This window comes from Rhinopithecus bieti, unplaced genomic scaffold (genome assembly GCF_001698545.2).
Source record: "Rhinopithecus bieti isolate Rb0 unplaced genomic scaffold, ASM169854v2 scaffold_41145, whole genome shotgun sequence".
Taxonomy (NCBI): domain Eukaryota; kingdom Metazoa; phylum Chordata; class Mammalia; order Primates; family Cercopithecidae; genus Rhinopithecus; species Rhinopithecus bieti.
Genome location: NW_016817055.1, coordinates 1531245 through 1540791, shown reverse-complemented (window position 1 = coordinate 1540791; position 9547 = coordinate 1531245).

Sequence of the window (9547 nt, the reverse complement as noted above, 5' to 3'; positions counted from 1 at the left end):
AAAATGTAAACATAAAGGCTATAATGTGTAAGAAAAAGTATAACATGCAAGAAGTCTAAAAATGTGAGGCTCAAAACCTGTCCACATAAGCAAGACTCCAGATCTTGAGAATACAGTTATTTTATAACTTAGATTTGTACATATGTATATGAAATGTACAATTCATATTTACTTATTAAAAAAGAGAGCTCTAAATTTTGTCTCATCATGGCACTCCTTTCATTTGCTTCATGACATTTATCACAAGCCGTAATATTTTTTGTTAACTGTTCATTTTCTGTTTTTCTGTTTAGAATGCAGACTCTTTGAGAACATCTATCTGATTTGATCACTGATGCATCCTGATTACTGTGTCCAAAAAATATATTCTGAATTAATAAATTGAACAATTTACTTAATGATAGTATCCCTCACTTTACTCCTGCTGTATACACACGTTAGAATAGTTAAGGTTAGAATGATTAAATTAGATAATCTCAGTAAAGTTCTTAGAGCAGAGACTGGCACATATAAACGTATATTTTTCCCTTTTATTTGTTGCTATTAATCTTATTAGTGTTATTATTAAGAGAAAGAAGCCAGGGAAGGGCACTGAGAGGGAGGATGGAAGGAATAAAGGAAAGAAGGAGTATAGAAAGAAAGAAGGAAAAAAGGAAGGAAAGAAAGAAAGAAGGAAAAGAAAAAGGAAGGAAAAAAGACAAATGGAGGGAAAAAGGAAAGAGGAGGAGGAAGAAGGAGATGGGGAAAGAGGGAGGGAAGAAAGTATTGGATAGAAAAAAGTAACTGGATTTTGACGTAAGCTGTACAAAACACAAAACACTTGCCCAGGTCACAAACTCATTCAAATTCTTAGATACCCTGACATCAAGTTCTTTGGGTAACGAATTCCAATGTTAACATATCAGAAAAAAAAAAAAAAAAAAAAAAGTTCAATTTTACATTAATCAGTTGGCATTCTGGAGTGAAAGATCTCACTCTGTTACATCGAGTTACTGGACTCAGCCCCTCTGGAGAGACCAAATCACCATGGCACACAAACAAACCTAGGGTTCAAGGGCTCCAAGCACAAGCAGCAGGATTTGAAACAAGCTGAGACCGTGCGTGTGCTGCCACCTAGCGGGCTCTGCTGTGTGCCCAGAGGCCGCCTTCACTCTCCTGGTTTTCTATCTGGTGACTCCGTATTTATATTTACCTAAATAAATGTGTGACTGCAAGCTGCATAATTGGAGACGAGTAGGAATATTAGTTAAAACAATTTCCTACTTGCATGAACAATAACGAAAATGCAATCAAGAACATTTGTAAAAGAGAGCCTTAAATAACTGGTTTCATGTTGCGAGACCTTTTTGATTGAGGTTGCAATAAGTTATAAAATAGGGAAAACCTAAACATTTCGCCTTAGCCTTTATTTCTTCAAAGAAAAAATGTTAGTTCTTTGTATATAAGTGAAAAATGTATACTAGCTTACTGTGGCGTAATTGCTATACAATTGATGAAAAATAGTTTTATAAGAGATGAGAAATTGGCTGAGTAATTAACTTCTTAGGTCAAATATAAGAATCCACATAAAATTAATTCAGCTTGTTATTTCATTATGCTTTGTCACTACTTCCCTCCCAATACTTTGTAAAAGATAAAAACCATGACAAAAAATATGGACAAATTTTGTGTACCCAGGTATCAGGTGACAGTGGAAGACAAACTTCCTCTGAGATAAATGGAATTCCTTTTTCCCTTGCAAAGACCGTGGGATGGGTCCAATTTGATTTGATGAACATCTGTTCTTCTTGGGAAAACATTTATATTGTGAAGATAAAATACAAATTACGTTCTGAGACAAATTTGTAGCTTTTTCTCATCTGACAGTAAAGACAAGGTAATTTTCACCACTAGATGGAGATATTGCCATTTATAGGAGAGAGTGATGTCTTGGTTGCAGATGGTTTTTTTTTTTGCACTTAGAATCAGAGAAATTATATATGTCCTCTGTGACCCACTGCGTGCATTTACTATCACCCACCCTCCCTTCCAACACACACATACACATAATAGTGAACGAGTTTGAAAGACACAGAGCAAAACTAAAGGACAACACGCCATCTCATGAGTTAATAATGGATTGGCCACAATGGAGCTACAGAATAAATTCAGAGTGAAATTTCCAGCTATGAGTCTGACATTGTAATTACGGGAGTTGAGTGCAGGTTTCTCTCGAAGCATCAAAGCATTTTACATGGCTAGGATAGAACCATAATCCGATCAGCTGCAACTGCCACAGCAACAGAAGGACCCTAAAAATAGGACCCCTATGGTAATCTGTCTGGATTACTAAATTCAGTGACGGCTTGGCAACAAATCAGGGAAATGTTTGCGGAAAAGGATTTAAATATATCATGAAGTTCTATCTGCATTATGGAGAAATCCATAAGGCCCCCAATTCCAAGCTACTGCTTCAGGGCTGCTTCCAAACAACCCAGCTCCTTTTGTCAAAACATCACCTTTCTGTTGTGTCTTTTGCAATTTAATCATCTTAAATCCATTAGTGGGGGCAGGGGAAAAGAAGAAGTTTCAAAGAAGGCCTACCTACACCATTCTCTGGTACCTAAGTTTTACACCACAGAGTCTTTATAAATATAATTTTAATTGATCAATAGTGACAGAGAAATTAATCAGGGGACAATATAGATTATTGTAAAAATTATTTAAATACATAAGGGTAAGACTTTATGCAAAGATGCATGTAACATATTCATAGGTAAATAAACAGAAAGTAGCTAAATATTTGGGGTGTGTGCTAAGTGTTACTGACTAAAGAGGAAGATATTTTTGTTGACTATGGACTGATTCAGAATCTAGAATAAAGCAAAGATACAGGTACTCTGGTGTACATATTTCTCAGCATTTATGGTTAATTATTTTATGGGCTCTCACTGAAGTTTTCTAACATGTCAGGAAATTGCACACAACTTCTCAGCCTACATTCCCTTTCCAGGTCTAGAAAAGCTCCCCAAGGTTATCTTTGCCCAGGCCTCTGATATTCAGAACGTTTCTATTTTCTTTCTATAGTTGCCACAGATCACACTCTCCCCATTTCCTCGGGATCCTATCTTTTTATCTACCAAGATGCTTCAGCTTTCCTATCCCCTCATTCTGGTTACCCCCAAAACAATCCTATAGAACAATCTTTTTTGAGTCTTTCACTGAAAAGCACTTAAAAGGATTCAGGAAGTTAACAAATAGCAAATATGGGAAAGCTACAGAAAGTGCAGGCAAGATTTCTCTTCTAAATCTTCTATCTGCCCCTAGAGTTTACTGTATTCAAAGTCTATAACCCTGAAAAATCTCAATCTCTCTTTAATTGCTACACTATTTCCTAAGACATCTAGGTTGTGTAAGCCAATGTTAATTTCACATGGGATGATATTCTTTGGAAACTGGTAAAATACCTGGAACTTTGAACTCTGACTCAAGTTAGCACTCCTTTTATTTTTAATACATGTATCTATTTTGAAGTCTTATTATTTTTTGTGGGGTTTTTTGGGCAGAGGTGGGAGATTTCCTTTACTAATCACAGTCAGACTTTCTGCAATTATTATTACTTTTGCTTTAGCAAGCTCATCTAATTTCAGAATCTTCTCAATACTGGAAATTGTGATACCAAACAATAAGAGCAGATTCACTATCCATATGAAATTATACATGTGTGAAATAGTATAATGAAAGATTGTCAAGAAGCACAAATTATAACCAATGTGTAGCAAATTTTCATAACCCCATGATTTTAATAAATAAGCAAGATATTTATAGCCTTTGACATCATTGTACATAATATTAAAGAAAACCGATAACTTTGTGCAGCATAAAAAAATGTACCTTGCCTTTTGTTGAACAGAAAATGAAAACTATGCATTTTAGTGTGTTTTCTCTTTCCCCTTTACTGTGAAAATGCTTAGATTCAGAATCACTGACCAATTGTACTACGGTGCTCTCTTTTGATACCTGGGAATATCTAAATATTCTGCTGCACTCATAACAGAAAGCATGCCACCCAAAAATTAGTGACTTAAAAGGTTCATTTTTAGCTCATAATTCTGTGGTTTGGAAATTTGGCAATGTTCAGTCAGCAGTTCCTCCCCTTGTCTGACCTTGACTCCCTCATGCAGCTGCAATCAGCTCGTAGGACAATTGGGGCTGTGGTCCCAGATGGCTTCACTCACATGTCTAATGGTTGGCTGAGATGATAAAAAATATCAAGCCATGTGTCTACAAACATTTAGTAGACAAGCCTTGTCAAGTGGCAGCCGGGTTTCTAAATCAACAAGAAAAGGCAAACCCCAATGTGAAAACCATTTTCAAGCCTTTGCTTGTGTCACATTTGCTAATGTCCCATTGGCCAAAGTAAATCACAAAACCAGCCTAGAATCAATGGGTAGGGTAATAGAGTATTTTTCCTCTTGAATGGGAAGAGCTACAAGGGATTGCAAACTATCATCTCTGCCTTATTGTTGTCATTTTAATTTTGTTTTACTTTTTTCTTACATTTATTTCAACTTCTTATTTTGGGTTACTGTGACACACATAACTAGGAAGTATATAACATATATTTACAGATTAATTCATAGTTATAAAGTGAATGCCTGCAGTAACACCACCCAGATCAAGAAGCAATCAGGTTAATAACAATTCTGTTGCAACCCCATCCCTTCCGTGCAAAGGAATCTATCATCTTGACTTTTATAGTAAGCATTCTTGGTTTTTCTGTATGGTTTTACTATGTATATAAGCAACACATTTTTCTTTCACCTGTTGTTGTATCTTTTTTGAATGGAGTAATACTATATGTATCATTTTCTGTCTTCATTTATCTAATATGATTAATCATGTTGCATACAGCTATAGTTCTTTCACCTTTCCTAAAATATAATTTTTTATACACATTATATTTCTGATAAACATTTAGGTTGCTTTCATATTTTTATAATTATGAACTATGTTGCTACAAGTTTATAAAACCTTGTTGAGAGATATTTAAAAATTCAGTAAATGGAGCAATACGTCATGTTCATCACTGAAAAGACTTATTTTAAAAATGTCTGTTCTTTCAGATCATTCATAAATTCAATACAATCTCAAGAGTACTTCTCATTCCCTCATCTCCCAGACTTGCCTAAACACATCTGCCAAATTAATCTGCCTAAAATACTGTCTTTCTCTTGTTATTCTCTGCTTAAAACCTATAGTGACTTCCTTGGGCTGGAGCTCTGTTATTTAAAACTGACACTACTAGCATCACGTGGCTACTTAAATTTAAATTTTAATTAATTAAAATTAAATGAAATTAAAGTTCACTTTCTCACTTGTGCTACTTATTCAAGTGCTCCATAGCTGTGTGTGTGTGTACAATGTTGAACAGTTCAGATATAAAGCCTTTTCCGCATCACAGAAAGTTCTACTGGGCAGCATAATGTGCCAGAGTATAACGTCAATTTCAACGTGGCAATCAAGAAGTTCACAGTCTAGAATGTAATGCTTAGGCCAATCTATTCAAAATTCCTCTAAAAGACTGTGAACTGTGATCATTCCTGCCTATACATACTTGTACCTAACAATTTAGATATCCTTTTCTTGTTTGAATATCATTTTGAAAACTATTTGGCCAACTCCTATTCTAATTATTCTCTTATTAATGTTAAACTTCTTTTCTAAAAAATAATGATAATTATCTTCAGCACAATTTGTGTAACTATATCCATGTATACTAATATTTATTACTGACTCTTGCTTGTGGATGTTTGTTTCTTGAAGAGAGGACTATCATCATTACTTCTATGCATTCCCTCAGTATTATGAACTGCTGGGCTGTTGTCCACTGATAATAACCAGCTCTAGTAGATGACAACATTATACTTCCTCAGTAATGTTACCCAACCACTGTTGACCTTTTTCTCTAATGAAAATACCTCTCTCAGCAATAATGCAGTTTTGTATCTTCCTTGCTACCACCATCTTCATTCCTATGTAACGACCTGTATGCAGGACAGCTTCCTTTCATTAAGGCCCTTGGAAGATCTCTGTCCAGCACTTCAACGATATCTCAAAAGATACACTTCCACCTTCCTCCCTGTAAATGCTTGCATTGCACCACTGACTGTGACAGCAGTGGTGGTCAAAACTGTTTACTGACTATGTCATGCCTAATTACTTGTGTATTGTTGCTAGAGTTGAATAATACAAATTATTAATGGGTAGTATGGCCTTCATACCTAATTTCCCAAGTTAAAGTTATATCTGTTGTTACTGGTCACATGTCATAGGCTGATACATGCCATATGTAATATTTTCAGAAAGGTTTGTTAAATATTGGTTTAAAAAGAACGGGTAGACTCAGTGCTTCTCAACAACTGAAGTGACCGTGTCACTGGCAATTTTACCAGAATTGACATTTATCTAGCCTGACTCTGTCCTTTCCTGTTGTAGTAGAGAAAGCCAAAGACTACACTTAAATGCTCAAAATACACTCTTCAGACTCTCTCCAATTTAGTAAAGGACCCATTTTGTTGGCTTGCTCTTTATTTTAATATGTTTTATACTAGGACATTTAATTGTTGATGATTCTGTGACACTGATGAGAAAAAAATGGAAATGTGAGCTGCTATTTGTCTATTAGCTATTGTTCTATCTCTGCATCAAAACAAAACAAAACAAAAGTCACTAGACTAAGTTATTTTAGAGATGAAATCCAGATAGCCCATTCTAGTTGAAGTTTGGCTCCCAGATATTCATAAGACTAAGGAAATCATTTCACCTCTTGTTTCTTTGGTGTTGGCCTGGATGCTGTGTAACATCCTCTGAAATTCAAATTAAAATGAAAAAGACACCGAAGTAGAGGGAATTTGTGTTTTTAAAAACTTATAACAAAAATAATTCACTTTTTTTGTATGAGTTTGAAAATTACTTTTGTAGAGTTAGTTGTAAGTTATCCTGAATCGGTTTGGTAACAGTATTTACTATCCATGCCTATCAAGGGAAATTTTTCATTGCATATCTTAAATGCTCTGCTTTCTTTGACTAGGCACTGTTGTGTTCTAAATTTTAAAATTACCTTGCTTTTAACACAAATGTCTAAAAAGAGCAGACACCAGGCCCTTATTCTTGGCATTTGCCCACCGTCTGGTCTCTTAGTCTGATTAGTAGAATCATGTTTTGAAAGGTGCTGTCTTAATTCCCTTGCATCTCTATTCTACCATGAATCGATTAACAGACACTTGATCATAACTGTAACTGCAACAGATTTTTTGTTGTTGTTGCTGTCTCTGAGGTCATGATTTTATATCTTAAAACAAAATATGTTTAGATTTATTTCTTAGAAGGCAAAGAGATGATTTTTGTTATTTTGTTTTGTTTTGTTTCCAGAAGGACCACTTATTTGTGATCACCATGTTGATCTTTTTTTAGAGGAAGTTCTATTTTTCACTCTTTATGATATTCTTATAGGCCTAGATAGCAGGAACAAAATTACACATGAGGTATTTATTTCTTCTGTGCTAAATATTAACAAAGGGTAGTAGTATCTGTGTGTAGAAAATTACCAATGCTTCTTTTATCTGGTTAATACAGGTAAAATAGAAATATTATCAGAATCGAATGTGTAGTATTTATTGAAATGAAACATTTGTATTCGGTTTGCTATGTAAGTGTCTACAAACTTTTAGACTACTAGTTCTCTAGTTATAGAAGCCTATGGCTGGATTTTATCATGTAAACAAGTTTGTTGGGATTGTCTTCAATTGGTTTATGTAAATTGTACTTTGAAATATTCCCTTAAAACAATTGATACACTACAAATTGTGACTCATTTTTATTTACATTCTTATTTAGTAAAGTAGTTTCTATAATGACTGCTTCTAGCAACATTTTATTAGCCTAGTGTGAGGTACTGAACATACTCAGGAGAGAAAAAGACAGCACTGATTTCAACATATTAATTCAGACTACTTCCCTTTTAGTTCAAAATAGGGGAATTTGCTAAACCTCTTACTTATTTTCCCCTGCCTCAACACAATTAAAACTCCCAAAATTATACAAATACATAAAACTCTAAACTTCTTTCCTTTTAGAGATACTGCCAGAAGATACTACAACATGGAAAATGTATAGTGTTTATGAGTTTGGTATATTGAGTCTAACAAATGGGTGAATGGGATAGTTATTTTATTGCTACTTTTTAAAAGGTTGTTACAAATAATGAAAGAAAAAATTTAAAAATTATTTTCTGATTTGATTCTCATCCTTTTGTCTTTGGCAATGATGCATAGAAGTAGAATATATTGTAATTCAACTTCATTCATAAATTCCCTGTCTTTTACCAGTGGCTGGCTTTGAAAACTGTCAGGAACGTAGGTACCACATATGGCTTTGTACAGGAGTTTAAAATCTTCTTGCTTATGTGTGTGTGTATGTGTGTATGTATATTTGTGTGTGAGTAAATATGTGCATAAGTGTAGATAACTTATTTTTCTTGCTGTCTGAAGTTGAAAAAAATGGGGGAGCAATGATGAGTTTCCTGTTGTCCGTGTCACGTGTCACTTACTCAGAGAGGACTTCCATGGCAACATGGTAACCATAACCGTATAAGCGCAGTATGTCCTTATCTATTCAAGAAACTCCTAGCATAGTTTTAAATTTTCTCTCCTCCAGCCGTTACTCCCCAGGGCACAAATTGTAGTTTATATCTGACCAACAGAATATTAAGCTGTTCAGGGGAAATATAGCATTTCTTTCAGTGGCAGCCACTTTGCCTCCTTCTACCTGGTTCCTAGCTTGAGATGTCTTTAAGTTATAATCATTAGCTGTGATCATGACCACATTATTAATGGCCTTACAACACTATATGCAACAGTATAATTATTTTCCTTCTGTTCCCTTCACAAGACCTACCATAGACCTTTGGTAAAATATAACTAAATTGGAAATAATTCCTAGTTGTTTTAAAGTAATTCTTATTTTATTTTTGTTGTTGATGGCAGGCAAGTAGTTATGAGTTCATTATATCCTTCTATATATATCTCCACATCTGTGTGTCTATCTGACTAGTTATTTAACTTAATCACATATGAAGAACCAGGGCTAATCTGGCAAGGGACTCACTTTAATACAAACGGACATAGATATAACTTTCCTGATCCCTGATTGCTGAAGAGGACTTTCCCTAGACATCTTTATTATTAAGGAGTGAAGATGAGTTAGAAAAAAAGGGAAGATTTTCATGTCATTTCTTTCATAAATCAACCTCCCTTACTAATAAGTTTGATGCTGTCATCCTACCATGCATGGAACACCAATTTTAAGCTGTTTTCTTAGCAGTGGTGATGGATTTGAGCTAATTCTTTCATGCTGTCTTTTCCATGTGTCTTCCCAAAGTGAGACTTTTAATCTTGTTCTCAAATACATTATGCTAAACAAATGCACCAAATAGCCCTCACTCTCACTGCAAACAAGACAAGGGAGAACTGCCCTATCATGTAACTTCATTTTTTTTTTTTTTTTT